The sequence below is a fragment of the Euprymna scolopes genome, chromosome 26, assembly GCF_053919585.1.
Source record: "Euprymna scolopes isolate OS-2025 chromosome 26, ASM5391958v1, whole genome shotgun sequence".
In the NCBI taxonomy this organism is placed as follows: Eukaryota; Metazoa; Mollusca; class Cephalopoda; order Sepiida; family Sepiolidae; genus Euprymna; species Euprymna scolopes.
The window spans coordinates 81,328,301-81,345,392 of NC_136507.1; positions in this window are offsets into that span (position 1 = coordinate 81,328,301).

Sequence of the window (17,092 nt, forward strand, 5' to 3'; positions counted from 1 at the left end):
CATGTTAAAAAACACTTTGAAATGAGTTAAAAACATATTTAATCTGAAAAGGAAACACTAGAGAAGTGGATAGTCCTTAATCTGCGGAGTTTCGAAGAAATACTTTCCTTCTCATCAGAGGGTAGGAATTAGCAAAATGTGAGATCGGATTTTGCATGCAAAAGTATTTGATGAAACAAGTAAGTCAAAGATCTTACTTGATAACAAAAAGTGAAGCAGAGGGAATATGGTGAAGAAAAAGGTGATTACACGTGAATGGATAGTCTGGTGGAAGATAAATAATCCAGTGACGGTAAAATCCAAATATATAACTTCAAGAAAGTTTATTTGCACAAGTAAAATCCAAGGAAATACCGTAATTGGAAGATGGTCCAAAATAATCCAAAGGCAGAAATCCATGGAATAATTCACAAAAATGTGTACAAGGGAAAAAAGGAAAAAATTCCAATAATATTAATAAAAGAAAAATAAGATATGCTTTTCACTCTACTGCCGAGACATCAATATATATATATATATATATATATATATATATATATATATATATATATATATATATATAATAGAAAAATCTTATTGAAAATTAATTCAAATTCTCAAAAAAAAAAACATTAAAAACCTGTAAAGAAAGTATACAGAATGTTTAATTATTCAACAAGGAGTACAGATAAAATGGAAAGACCTTATTCTGTGGAGTTTCGGAAAATACAATTCTTCTCATCAGAAAAAAGAAGTTTGCAAAATATACAATCAATTAGGCAGATTAGTGCATTAAAAGAAACTACAAAGATGAAATAAATCATATTTGCATAATAAATTCTTTTTAATAGTTTGTGAATATTTATAAAGTTTCATAATAATTATGAAAGCAGAAACAAGGTTAAAAAATAGAAGTATAAAAGAATATGATAAAAATCCATTGAATAAGATGGTAAAATCCAGGATAAATCCAGATAAGTCCATTGATAATCCATAAGAACAGGAAACAGAATTACAAATGTCAGTTCATGCTTCCGGAAAATACATCCGATCACGGAGAAATAAAAATCAAGTTTTTTAAAATATAAAAGAAAAAAGGCAAAACTAAGGTAAGTCATAGCAAACCAATTTCAGTCACGGGAAAATAGGAAGTGAAAACTCAAGGAATAGCAATAAAAACTGACATTGAGAAAGATGGTGTGAGAAAAAGAAAGGAATAAAGAAAAAAAAAGAAGAGGAAGAAAGAATAAGAAGAAGCAAAAAAAAAAGAGAGGAGAAGAGAAAGAAAAATAGAAATAGTGGAGAGCAGAAGCAGGCCTCCCGGAATTGCCCGGTCGTAAAATACGCATAAATATTATATTTCAATTCAAATATCTCATTTATTATTATTATAGAGCCAAAAGCCAAGTACGGTCAAGGATGGAGTACTGCTGTCATATCTGGGCAGGAGCTGCTAAAAACAGCCTATCCTGCCTTGACAGAATACAAAATAGACTTGTGGCCTAGTGGGGGACGCCCTGTTCTCTTCCCTGCAGCCTCTCTCCCACAGAAGAGACGTTGCGAGCCTGTCAATGTTTTATCGTTATTTCCATGGCAAGTGCTCGTCTGAGCTCCAATCTCTGGTCCCCCCTCGTCAATCTTTCATGAAAAAAAACCCGTCTGGCTGAAACTACTGTCAATAATTTCCCCCATTCTTTATCTGTGCCTAAATCAAAACGTATATTCCATGAACAAAGTTTCTTTCATAGAAGTGCACGCCTGTGAAACTCTCTTCCGTTTGTCTGTTTCCCACCTGACTACAACTTGGATGTCTTCAAGTCCAGCATAAACAAATTCCTGATAAACCGCCCCTTTAAGTAAGACACTTTATCAAATCTCCATTACTAACGATTACTACGATACTATCCCATTGACTACTCTACACGCAATAACCCTTATCCCCGAGTGGTTTCCGGGCCTTGATAAGTTGTCATTCTCATGTAAAAAAAAAAAAAAATTCTCTATTGATTATCATCCATTATATTCTAATGATTTCCAAAGTTATAAAAAAAAAGGTATGGCTAGCGTACTACTCGGCAGAATCAAAAGCAAAACGTTTAGCCCTTCAGCTTAGTCATTATTAATCTATCCGCCGCCGTTAAAGTCTTATCTACAGACGGAATGATACGAAAACTTAAAAATTAAACGACTTTGAGCTATGAATGAATTAATTTTGCGCATGGGCGTAATGGTTTCACTTTTTGATATTACTGCTAACCTTTATCGGTGCAGATGACTGCCACAGTTTACAACAGACTGCAGATTTTTACATCAAATTTTTCTTCTCCTAGATGCATGTCTTAACGAAGACTGAGGTGCATCTCTCCCAGTGAATAATACCACCCCCAGATATCAACCTGGAAATTTTTCCGACACGTCACGATACATACAGCGCCTGCCTTTCCCAAATGGTCACCCATCTGGTACTGACCAGGCTCAACATTGCTTAACTTTGGTGATCTGGCGAGAATCGGTGTGTCAACGTAATTGTGCTGTATATTTGTTGATGCTCATTAAATAACGGGCACCGTCGGATCTCTCTGCTAGTATATATATATATTAGCATGGGTGGCCGGCGTTGCCCGGGTATCTGGAGGTGTGTGTTGAGCAAAAAAAATAAATAAAGTGGTAGTAGGATGGCAGGCTCGAACCCGTCCCGCAAAGGAGGTCTAAACACTTGAAATTTTAGGTATAGGTTTCTTGGACATGGATCTAACTTTATAATTTGATTTGAGCCCAAAACAATAAATGTTAAGGGGTCCAAACTGGGGTCAAAATACAAAGAAGTTTGATCTCTTCGTTCTCTAACAAATAACTCAATCAATTTTTCGTCTAAACGTTTGAAATTTTACATAAAGTGCATTCCGACATAGGGCAAGCGTTTTAATCGTATTTTACTGAAATTTTGGCTGCGAAGAGGTCAAAGTTTAAAAGATTTTACCTTTGCGGTCTCTAGCAAACTATTCAGCCAATTTTGTGTCTAAACATTTGAAATTTTACATAAAGTCTATTCAGACATGCAGCAAGCTTTTTAATAAGTTTTTAGGCGAAAATTTGGCTGGCAAAGGGTCAAAGTTTACAGAGTTGACCTTTGCAGACTCTACGAAACTCCTCTTCTAATTTTGGGTCTAAATTCTTGAAATTTTAGATGTAAATTGGACATGGGCCAGACATTTTAATTTAATTTGAGCCCAAAACAATAAATGTTAAGGGGATCAAAATTGGGGTCAAAGTTTAAAATAATTTGACGTCTGCGGTCTATACCATTTTTTTTACTATGGTAGTTAAGGAAGCCTATTATATAGAAAGGCATTATCGTACATATTCACACTTTTTAATATATACATATGCACATAAAGTTATGAACAGTACATAGGGCCCGAGCAAAGCAGGGCGGGACTGTTGTATCTATAAAAGTGAAAATGTCTGTGTGTGTGTGTCTGTCTGTCTGTCTGCCTGTGTACATTTCCCTACCAAATAACTCTGTTAATTTTCGGTCTACAGACTCGAAATTTGACATACAAGGTATTGAGATTTGGAAAATTATTTTTAATTGGATATCGGACCAAAATTCTGCTGTTAAGGGGTCAAATCTTGACGTTTTGAGAACTCTACCAAACTCCTCCACCAATTGTGGGTTTAAACACTAGAAATTTTACATATAGGTTACTTGGACATGGATTTAACTTTATAATTTGTTTTGAGCCTCCAAAAAGTAAATGTTATTGGGTTATAATTGGGGTCAAAAATCAAAATAATTTGATCTTTGCGTTTTCTAACAAATAACTCAGTCAGTTTTTGGTCTAAACATTTGAAATTTTAGATAAAATGTCTTCAGACATAGGGAAAGCTTTTTAATCGTTTTTTTTTTTTTCTGAAAATTTGGCTTCAAGGGGTCAAAGTTAAAAAGATCTGACTTTTTCGGTCTCTAGCAAACTATTAAGCCAATTTATGGTCTAAACATTTGAAATTTTACATAAAGGGTATTCAGACTTTCAGCAAGCTTTTTAATCAGTTTTTGGGCGAAATTTTGGCTGCCAAGAGGTCAACGTTGAAAGAGTTGGCCTTTGCAGACTCTACCAGACTCCTCCGCCAGTTTTGAGTCTAAACACTTGAAATTTTAGATGTAGATTACTTGGATATAGGTCAGATATTTTAATTTAATTTGAGCCCAAAACAATAAATGTTAAGGGGTCAAAATTAGGGTCAAAGTAAAAAAAAAATTCACCTCTGTGGTCTCTAGCAACTTTTCTCTACGGGAGTTAAGGAAGCCTATCATATAGAAGAGCATTACTCTACATATGCGCACTTTTTAATATATACATATGCATATAAAGTCATGAACAGTACACAGGGCCCGAGCAAAGCCGGACTGAGCTGCTAGTATATATATATATATATATATATATATATATATATATATATATGCTTTTATCTATCTCTATCTCTCTCTCTCTCTCTCTCTCTCTCTCTCTCTCTATATATATATATATATATATATATATATATATATATATGGGCCCACGATGACATCAAAATTATCCTGTTGCAAATTTAGCAATTTAAAACGAAAGAACTAAACGATCCTTCGCGCATGAGTTGTTTGCAAACCGCATCGAAAGCAAGGTTTGTATCTGATCCCCCTTCAAACAAAACGACATTTCTACACGAAATAATTGAAGGCGCTTTTCAATTTTTCGATATTATGTGTCCGAGAGATGACTTTTTCTAGCGATACAACGTTCGTGTGTGTACGATGCGGTCGACAAAAGTTTTAGTGGACATACAAACACATACACACACTAACACAGAGATTACTGATATATATATATATATATATATAAATTTATTTTTTATTTCGGACTATTAGTCTCATCTTTATTTGTTGTTGTTTTTAATCTTTTATTAGTCTTGTTTATTCACAACGTTTCGGCCAACTATTCCTTTGGCCTTCGTCAGGTAATAACCGCGGCGGATAGGAACTTCGAATCTCCTAACTGCATGCTCAGCCATCATTGCCATCCGTAGTTGTTGTCCTCTCACCACATTTTGACCAATTAACCTCTGGCACGCTTTGGGTGGGATTGAAACCGCTATCTTCAGACAATGTTCATCTGGAACTGTAGAGATTCAACGTCTCAATCAACTGCGCCACGGGCCCCGAAGGGCGATCAAGGTTGGATTTTTGATCTTATAAATCCACGTTTATTTATTATCTGATCTTCCATAGTCGGGTCCGTACCTATTGGTATATATATTATTCCTTAATTGGAATTCATTTTTTTTTAGATGAGCATTTTGTATTAATTTATTTTTATTTCGGACTATTAGTCTCATCTTTATTAGTTGTTGTTTTTCATCTTTTATTGGTTTTGTTTATTCACAACGTTTCGGCCAACTATTCCTCCGGCCTTCGTCAGGTGTAAACCGCGAATAAACAAAAGCAATAAAAGATGAAAAACAACAACTAATAAAGATGAGACTAATAGTCAGAAATAAAAATAAGTTAATATATATAATGCTCATCTCAAAAAAACGAATTCCAATTAAGGAATAATATATATATATATATATATATATATATATATATATATATATATATATATATATATATATATATATATATATTGCGTGTTTTTTGTTTTGTTCTATTGGGGTCATGTTTGCGTTTAACGCATACACCCTATTTAGAGTACCCGCAGCGATGTGTGTCTATTAAATCCTCAACGTTGCATAACGAATGAAAAGGATAAAGAGATGGGCACAAACAAAATAAAAATGAAAAGGAATAAGAAAAAGCAGAATACAATGAATAGCGCCGGATTAATGTTTCTCTCGAAAGTGAAAATGTCGATAATATTAGGTTGATGCAAAAACAATATTGTTTTCGTACATATCTTACTTTTATATATGATTTATGAATTAATTCATTGATATATATAGCCATGTTATATATCATTTTGAAGCGCGTTTTCCGCTCTATCGAAGTGTGTTATTCGTTACCGACGTTACTCAATATATTCATTCATTTTTGCAGGTTTTTCGACAACATGGACAAAATTCAAATCCGCACGATTTTCTTGTTCCAGTTCAATCTAGGCCGAAAAGGATAAACGCTTTTTCTTAATTTTTCCTCTTCGTCTTTTTTTTCTTCTCCTTCTCTTTTCCAGTTCTTTTTCCACTTTTTCTGAATATCACTATGCCATGTTATCATCAAAATATATTTTCGTAAATTGCTTTTTGTGTGTGTGTGTGTGTGCGTGTGTGTACGCATGCGCGTGTGGGTGTGCAAGCTTCATTTTATTGCAGATATGAACTTTTAAAATGAAGGACTATCGCCTTATTATGTGCTTAGTTATTCGAAACTAATGTCCGAAACATTATCATGATCATGTAGCGATATAAAAATGTTTACGTAAATAAATAAAATTATTGAATATTCTCATAGAAACCTCGCTAAATTCATTGTTTAACAAGATCATAGCGTAGTAATCGTTCGTAGTGGAGATTTGGTATTTTTAGATTATTTAAAAGGACGGTTCAATAAGAACTTGCTGAACTTGAAGATGACAATATTGTAGTCAGCTGGAAAGCAGACTAGCGGAATAGAGTTCCACAGGTGGGCAGTTCTAGGAAAGAAGCTTTGTTAATGGAATCCACATTTAAGTTTAGGCATCGATAGAGAGTGGGGGAAATTATTGATAGTGATTTTGGCTAGACGAGTGTTTTTGTGAAAGATTTGCGAGGTAGAAAACCATAGATTAGAGCTCAGTCAGACACTTACCATGAAAATAATGATAGAGCAGAGATAAGCCCGCAACGACTGTGAGAAAGAAGTTGCACACACACAAACCCACACACCTAATGTTTGATCATTGTAATCTCACATGCCCATCTTAGCATTAGCCAAATATTGTAATGGTAGAAGCGCTGACGGTCGGGTTTCACTTCTAGCTTGTGGTAGTTGTTAGTCTAGCCTAATTGAATAGCTGTGGTACAGAGAAACAGTCTGTTTGTTGATGAATCTATATATACAGATGGTTTTATTTTAATGTTTTTTTTTTTAATTATATCAAAAGAATGGCTCTCGGTCTTTTGACTAAGAGAGCAAAGTGTAGTATCGGTTGTGATGCTGCGCTTAATCTTTTCTGTTCTCGGCCAGTGACGGAGTTCTTCTTGTAGACTGAGGAAGTTGTTATTTTTGTTCCTATCCAAAGTGCCCTCTTTTGGTGAGCTGGATCTTAGCCACATTAAAAAAATTACCGTGTGTCTAACTCTGCTCCTCTAAAAAGACTAGTAAATAAAGAACAAATGTTGACTTTTCTTGGCAATTCATTAATCGTGTAACCCCCAACCCCCACCCCGTAAGTTGGTCGTGACTCACTGTATAATCTAAGGCATAATCTGTCTCACCCACCGTTTTGAAATTTTTATTTAAAAAAAAAAACAAGGGAGATGGCGCAACAATAAAACAAAACTTGCTATATTTATGTTTTTATGTTTTAATGCATATAAATTCCCAAGTTGGGTTGGTGGTGGGATGTCTGGCGGGGTGGATGGTGTTGATCTGTGAGCATCTCCTTGAAATGCGCTGCCCATCTTGCTCTCTGCTCATCTTCTGCTGCGATGACATTCCCATTCTTATCTTTTACAAGGTGGCTTGGGTCGCTGTGCTTCCCGGAGTGTGTCCTAGTTATTTCATATATTCTCTTGGTATTACGTTGGTCTGTTGTGGTTTCTGCCTCCGCGGTGAGCTCCTCTATTAACCTGCTCTTGTCTCTACGTGCACTGCGTTTCACTTCCTTGTTTGTCTCCCAGTATCGCACCTGTAGCTCTTGTTTCTCTCTCAGGTCTTGCGTCTGGTTGATAGTGTCTTTCAAGTTCTTTCTCTCCCTGATGAGTACCCAGGTGTCCGTTGTCAGCCACTCTTTGTGCTTCTTCGTCTTCTTTCCCGGGACTGTTTTGCATGTTGTCTTCCAGGTCTCTCGAAGACTACTCCACTGCTCTTCAATTGTCTCTTCCTGTAGATGCTCAAGCACACTGAACTTGTTTCGTAGTTCTGTCCTGAATTCCTCTGCCTTTGCATTTTCTTTCAGGTTGTGGACTTGTGTGCTGGCCTTCCCGCCTGGTCTTTGTAGGCCCTAAGCTTTGTTCTCACTGCTGCCAAAACCAGGTGTTACGTTGTGCACTTTTTTTTAATAGACCCAACCCGTTGTATACTCTATCACAGGTGATTAAACAGGTGATTTCTTGTTTTCCAGTCATGTATGACTTTTCGTCTCTGCTCTAATGCCACCTACGCATCTTAAACACGTCTCGCATCCCACTTCTCCGAACAGTCGTGTTTCAAATACGTTCTTTTCTACTCTCTCTCTCTCTCTCTCTCTCTCTCTCTCTCTCTCTCTCTCTCATTTCTCGAAGACGTCTCTAATCCCCTACATCTCAAACTCATCTCGAATATGTGCTTCTCTGACCACCTTTCTCCGTCAACGTGTATCTTTTTATTTAGCCTTTTTCTTTCCCTTCGCTGTGACATCACATCGCACACTGGTTCGGCCATTTGCTGCATCTATTGCTACATCTGCTGCTAACCCAGGGGTCTCGAGATGCCAGAAAGCCTTCTACTCTAATAGTTTCTTTGCAAATTAATGGAATAAAAGTGCCAACATTGCATCTGCACCATTCCTTTGTGTGATCTGAGCTAAACCTTCCCTGACTTCATGTGCAACCGTTGAATCTTGCAGCTCTCGGTGTTGTGGATAAATCTCTATAACCATCAGGACTATGACAACAACATATTCTTTTCATTGTTTTGATTCTTTAGTGTATCCGTTGATATCTTATATGCTTTTAGATAGAGCGATGTGGTTCTCGATTGATTAACTGTGTCTGTGTCGGATATATACTCGAGAGTCAAAACAATGAAAAGAATATTCTGTTGGCATAGCTCTAATAATCATGTACGTTAATGAATAGCTACGAATAATGAGGGGGCTTTATGCAGACCAGGCAATCCTGAGGCACAAAACTCATTCTAAATGTTTTTATACCTACCATGTACGTTAAAAATTCATAATTTTCCTCTTTACTTTATTCTGATTGCACTTTTTAAAAGAAAAGTTAATATTTAAATACGTACATGATGTGCTCAATAAGTAAGTGCCCTGAGCCACTTATAATAGCAGTAGAGCAAGGAAACTTAATCTTTCTCTATAGATGAACAACTTAGAGTTAAGCATTTTTCCCTATCTTGAATGCAGTGCTGGAGAGCATTTTTTTTCTTCTTTCAAAAACAATTCCACGACTGGGAAGAGACAAAAGTCAGAGGGTATAAGGTCATGTGCTGTTTCTTATTTTATTTTTCTAACACACACACACACACACACACACACACACACATATTAAAAAAATTATAAATTGATTTGCGCGAGAATTACAACATTCACCCACACCAAACCTCTTGAGTCAAAAAGCAGGACTCTTGAAAAATGGCTGACGTAGCTGAAAGCACGCTTTTTGTTTATTTTTTATTTTATTTATTTATTTATTTATTTATTTCAAAAATATGAATTTTTGATCAGTCAGGGCTCGATTTAAAAAAACTCATTTTTTCAAGCCTCTGGATTCCGCTAAAGAAATATAAAAGGCATGGAGAGCTTCTCTCGTCAGAAAAAGGGATAAGCGACACCAACAACAACGCTCGACGAGTGAAATTCAGTAGCTGAAATGACAGTTTTTCTCGCACGTCAAAGAACATCGCTTGACTCTCTCTCTTTCTCTTACTTCGCCACAACACATAGTCGAACTTTTCTTTCACGCTCTCAAGTCTTCACCTTCTCCCTCCCTCCCTTCCTTCTTTCATATCGACTGCCACCTTGGCGCACACTAAAAAGTAATTTCTTTTCTTTAAACGAAAATAAACAAAAGTTTATTTTACATTATTTGGTAGTGTATTTCTTTTTATTTATTTCAGGGGATTTATGCAAGTCCTCAACAGTCAGTAGAGTAGTGAGATAAAAGATACTTCATAGCCACATACCCATGCTTCTTAGCTGACGAGATGCATGCTGTGGATCAAAGCGTTGTTTTGCAAGAGGAGGATACCTTTGGTGATCTTGCCCCACCTTTTGATTTTGATAGCTTCTCTTAATTTCCATTAAAAGTGAAGCATAGTATAGGCTGCTGTAATTGTGGTACCCTTTGCCAATAAATCTCATCACTACTTTGTCATAATCCCAGAAGATTGTGAGCATGACCTTGCAAGTGGAAGGCAGTACCCTTGCTTTCTTTGGAGGTCATGAGTCCAAGTGCTTTAACTGCATTGCCTGGTATTTGCCTGGTATTTGGTCTCTGGATCATAGTGATTGATCCAGATTCATTCTGTGTCATAAGTCTTTTGAAAAACTTGGACTCATGTTCTTTATACATCTCCAAATTCATATTCGAGCACTCGTCGTGTTTTTGCTTCTAGAAAGATGTCAGCAACCTGGGAATCCTTCTGGTAGACACTTCATGTGTATGCAAATGGTCAAGGGATATTTGGCAAAGGGTGACGCTTATATATATGTTTTTCAAAATCAACGCCTGAACTTGATTGACAGATGCCTCATGAATGGCTGATGGGGGAGCAGGTCAGGGAGCTGTCTCTACGGACTTCCGGCCATGTTTGGATTACCAATCTCTGCGTTTTACGATGGGGCATTATTACTATATGTTCTTTTATCTCATCAAAGTTTTCTGTGGTGTGCTTCTTTTCAAATACAAAAATCGACCCATTGCGTCACACTCAACAAGTTCCAGTTCACACCTGACTCACTTTATAGACCTTCTGCATATAAAAATAGTCGTGAATTCTGTATTAATAATGGTCTCTGGGGCCGTTTATGAGTAGTTACGTACCGACAGATGCCCCATTAAAATAATGTTAGAATCCACGATATCAGCGTTTCTTAAGGTCATATGATGGACCAGTATTACCCTCCAGTGTGCATCCTTTCAAATATAAAAACTGGATCATTGCGCGACACTCAATAGGCTCCGTTTCACACCCGACTCTTTTCAAACACCTATGAATCAGAAACCACAGTTAGTTTAGAGTTGGTTTTTAAGCTATGTCAATACAGTTTAGTAGGAAAACACCGTTGGATACGATTCAAGATAAACAATAAATGACAATATTGAAAGATTTTAATAATTTTTGATTATTAATTATTTATTCGTAATGTGTCGAACCAGGATTGTATCAGTGGTATTATGTTCTTTGAATTTTCGAGGAAAATCTCCTCTTCAGAAAATAAGAAATAATATGTAGAATCATTTCTTTTTTTTTTTATTTATCAGTTTCACATTTAATCCTGGCTTTAGAATAAGCGTGACTATGGAATTAATATGTGCGATAGTACAGCGCTATTCGTCTTATTCAAAAACAGTCAAGAACAGTTATTTATAAATTCCATTAATTTGCGTGTATAGCGATGAAAATGTTCTTCCACATTTAACCATGACAGGCCGATTGATGCGCAAAGTCTATTATAGATATGAGTGAATGCATGTAAAATATGATGCGTTCATCGAACAACGAAAACGAAAACAGATCTGTGGCATCCTAAGGGATGTAAGTGCGTATAAACCAACAAAGGGATGGACCGACTGACAAACGGACCGCGATCAATCGGCGAACGGATGGGAATACCTTGAACGGATGAATGCATAGACCAACAAACGGATGGGTGAGCAGATTGACAGACGGATGAACGAACAGACGGGCCGATCGACCAATAAACAAACGGGTCAACGAACAGACAGATGAACGAATGGAAGGAAACAAAAGAATAAACACATGAACGGGTGGACCAACAAATGGATTAATGTACGGGCGGACGGACCAGCGAATATACGGACAGAACGACAAACATAAGAACGATCCAGAGAACTAACGAATAAATGTACAGAAGGATCGATGGACAAACAAACTGACGGATGGGTCAACGGACTGACCTATTTATAGACGGAGGGGGAGGACTGACTAACAACCGAACTAGCAGACTGACGTAACGAACAGAGATGCTGACAAAGAGGATTGGGATAGATCTAAACAATGTTAATTATATATATATATATATATATATATATATATATATATATATATATATATATATATATATATATATATATATATATAGTCATCCACATACAGTACTGTTTCACTGTTTCACAGCTAATCAGTGCGGCTAGACAGACAACTGCCTCAAGCCAAGATCGAAACCTGACCGCCCAAATGACAGTCAAGGCTTCTCGCCATTGCGTTATACGGCTGCTGCTGTGTGGGTAATGATTTTAACGATTAAGAGTAATTGGATTTCAACAAGAGTCGTTGATAGAGCTCAATCAAAGAGGGAAAATTATAATTTTTATTTCTCTTTATGTAAATACAGTCATATCTTGCTGCGATACGGAAACCGTTTCGATCATAATTGATCTCATCAGGCAAGAAAATATAAAAATTAAAAAGGTTTTAGACCATTTTCAATTTTAGAGGAGAGAAAATATACTTTGCCATGTCTTGAAACTTAAATTTTATTTAATTTTCTTGCCTGATCAGATCAATTATTATAGAAACGGTCTGCACATCGTAGCAAGATATGACTGTATTTGCATAAAGAAAGAGAAACAATACATACATAGATGTTTTTATTTGTTTTTGTTAGCGATACTTTTTGAATGAATTCAATTATTTATACGAAAGTGCATTTTTACCTAAATGCGAGTTGGGAATAGTTTTCCTTTTGGTACCCACTAAATGGGGAGCGGCATATATATTATTTTAAAGATATAATTATCCACTAACACGTCTCTCGTCGTCTACGACTTATCCGAGTGGCTGAATCTAGCGAGATTCGAAATCGGAACCCCATGATAAGAAGTTTAAACTTTTACCACACGGCTACCTCGCACGACTACTAAATGTATCGCCATTTTATGTAGATGTTTTTCTTTGTTTTTGTTAGCGATACTTTTTGAATGAATTCAATTATATATAATAGGAAAATCTTACTGAAAATTTATTCAAATTTTCAAGAACATTATAAACCTGTAAGGAAGGTATATAAAATTTTAATTATCCGACAAGGAATACCAAAAAAAAAAAAAAAATTAAAAAAAGAAACACCTTATTCCGCGGTGTTTCTAAAAATGCAATTCTTCTCCTCAGAGGGAAGAGGTTTGCAAAATAGACAATACAAAATATATATAAATTTAGTGGAAATGGTAATTAATAAAAACTGAAGAAAGTGCTCAATACTGTTGTAGAGCAAATATGTGTTTTTTTTTATTACCGTATTTTTCTATTAAGTTACATTATTGTTTCAGCTACCCGGCCGTTTTTTTTTGTTTTTTTTTTTTTGCCGTCTATAGCTTCCTTAGACTTTTACAGAAATAGTCGTTATTATGGGATGAAAGAGTGAAAGAGTGAATGAGGTCAGGGGAGGGGTGCGAGAAGGGCAGAAAAAAGAGGAAGGGACAAGGGGGAAAGGTGGGAGGGGGGCTTGGTATGTCGGTAATGTTTTAGTTTTGGAGTTTAAGGAACTTGTGAGGGAGGGTCTGGGAAGTTCATTTCTGGTGTGGCTGAGGGCATAGGGATACATGGAGGGGGAAGGGGAATATGTGGGAGTAGGAGGAGGGCGTTACTTTAAAATTCAAGTCTTAATTCGAGTTTTTGGCGTTTCCTTGGTGAGATGATTTCTTGATAAGTATGTCTTGACCTGTTGGGTGTTCGCTTATGTTCGGAGGCGGGGGGGGGCTATGATTCGGTTTATTTATTTAGTTTTTATTTTTTTGTTAATTGTTTGGAGAGGGTTAGCTAGCACGTACACACATATATACTTAAAGAAACGTTCACATGTACACATACATCCCAGCCCTGGCGTGCAAATATATGCAGATATGTGCGCCTGCATGCATAGACACCCGCGTTGCTCCCGCTTACGTCAAATTTTCCTTAAGGTGCTAAAATTGGGTACGTGTGCGCAAGCATGGATGCGCTCATACACAGATACATACACGCATCCTCGCCCCCACCCCCAAGGAGGCGTATACACGGGCCAACATGCGCATATTGATTCAGGCATGCCTGCACCTCCACGCATACATGCAAGCGCATGTGCACATACAGATACCAATACTCGTGAACACATACATCGACATATATACACAGCTGCACGCTCTCACACACGTATGTGGACAGCAGGCAGCGGGCACATATACTCTCACATCCACACACGCATACATAGGTACGTGCACACATACATCGGTACCCCATGTACACACGGACGCACACGTGGACGTACACGTGCATGCATACACACACATACACACCCAGTTATACAGACAGTTTTTTTTGTTATAGACATATTCGTCTACATAGATTTAAATCTAAGTTCATTTGTGGGCACATAGGCGCAATACTTTCGTTCGATGTAGACATGGTTCTATATAGATATGAGCATAAACTGATTCCCAGGGTCATATACATAAGATTTTCATTTTCATTAGTGTTTTTTTTTGGGGGGGGAGGGTTAGATATAGGTGTACACGGGAGCGCCGGCGTACTCCTACGCATACATATACATACCCACATATGCACGTCCCCACACGCATGCATGTACACAGATATACATGCATACACGCATACACATATGCACACACATATACTCTCGTTATATACATCTGCAAAGATACATACCACACTCCCTCAAGCACAATCGCACCTAAAGAAAACCCAAACGACAAAAAAGTGTTATATTAGCCTGGCCGGCACCTCATTAAAGATAGATTCAGAGTGCATAAATGTTCCTTCACAAACTCTAACTACCCTAACAAAACCTCACTAACTACCCACTATATACATCTAACCCAAAATAACCTTACACCAATTAAAAAAAAAAATTAAGTGTATAATCTTCAATGATGCAGCAAGAAGAGTCTTCTCTAATAAGAATAAAGTTTTCGTTCGATTAAGCTGTCGAAAATAAATCAGGTCAAGTAATGCCCCCGCCCAAGTAAAAGCCGACAAATATGAGTAAAAGTAAGTTGAATATATTTGATAAAAAAAAGTAAGAAAATCCAACGAGGCATTTATTTTATGCTATGGCAAGTAGGAATGACAATTCATCTCTCTAAAAAAAAAAAAAAAAAAAAAAAAAAAAATCCGTATAATTTATCCTTGCTTTAAAAAAAAAAAAACTATTCTTATCTAAAAGTAAGTTTTGCCGCTTTCTTCATCTTTTCTTCATCTTTTCTTATCTTTTAATTCTATTCTTTCTCTCTCTTAAACAGTTACTCGAACCTTTAAGGTTCCCCAAAAGGGGACATTTTTTTGGCATGTAAAATACAGTCTTTTATACGGCGAAAAGGTGAACTTCAGACTTTATTATTTTTTTCTCCCTCCCATTTCAATTTATTTTTTCCCTTTTTAAATAAAAGTTTATAATTATTTCAAGTGTTTTTCCTTATCCTTGGCTTACTTGGCTTACTTGTAAATGGTTATATGTAATTAGTTTTTACCTGTTCTAGTATTTAAATACGTTTAATCTGGCTGTTACTAAGTTAAACTCGGACATTTTAGCCTTCCAAACGTATCTAATCATATACTTAATTTATATATATATATATATATATATATATATATATATATATATATATATATATATATATATATATATATATATATATATATAAGAATTGTTTTGGAAATTGGAAATTAAGCTAAACTTTTTCCGATTCTGATACCCCAAAATATTCAATGTTCGATTTTGATTAATCGTCCCAACACTAGGTTTTTTTTATACATAAATTAGTTTACCTGGCTTGCTATTGCTTCACAATGTTCGCTACTAAAAATACTTGAAATTCTTATTTAAAATTATAAATATTTAGTATATAACTTTATTGTAAACCCGAAATTTAATCATTTATTTATTTTTTCATATAGACAAAGAAACATTAGCATTTGTTGAATTTCGATACAAATTTAGTTATCGCTTTAATGTGACGATAAAAAAGGAAAATGAAGAAGACATCTATTTGCTTTTTACTTACAATTTAGAAATCGATCACTTACTAAAAATCAAGTCTGACTGTCTAAAGCAATGGTTTCCAAGCATTTTTACATGGCGGAACATTATTGAGTTCTTTAAATTATCAAAGTACACTGTAACAAAGTCATTTAGACGTATGTTGCAGCAGCGGAATCACACGCGTGACGCGAGGTGACGTCACAGCGGAGAAAGAGGAAGGAAAAAGCGGAGAGGAAAAGACCACGTGGCGTCGACAGCGACTTCGAATAAAAGTTCACCAATAGATAGACTTTTAATCATCTGGCAGCATGGCAGGACTTCTAAGGATGTATCGGTGCGACAAGAACAAAATGCGGAACTCATTTATCTTTCGAAATTTAACAAGATTTTTTCGACGGCCATATTGTCGCTGGCTTGGAAAGTACGTGTGAGACGATTTGGTGTAGACCAGTAATAAATTTCTTTGTGTGGAAAAAGCAAACTCGCGCCGATTTTCTTTCCTTTGTTTTCTTTTTATTGCAAAACATTAATATATAACGTTGGGTCTGTTTTAAAATAAGATTATTTGGTGCCGTGATGACCAGGCCTTTTGCACGAAAACAGACTTTTACAGGCGAGACATTTTTGGAAGCCACACTCCACCTCTGCCCATACTGTGTTAGTTGTGAGTCGAATGTCGATAAATGAAAAATAAACAAAACAAATTGACGAGTTGTAAAAAAGTGTCATTTGTTTTTCATTTGGTACGTCTGAAATTTAGTACGCAACCGACGTATAATTTTGACAATCACAAGCTCATTTATATATAACATATATAAATTTAGGAAGAGACAACGTGGTAACACTTATCAGTCACAAAAATATTAAAAACAATAAACTTAACATTCCTGACAACTATTATATGTAAATATTTCAGCTAAACATAACTCTTCACACCGTTAAAATGTTTATATTTAACAATTATACTTTTACCAATAATAATAAACGAGCATTATAATTTA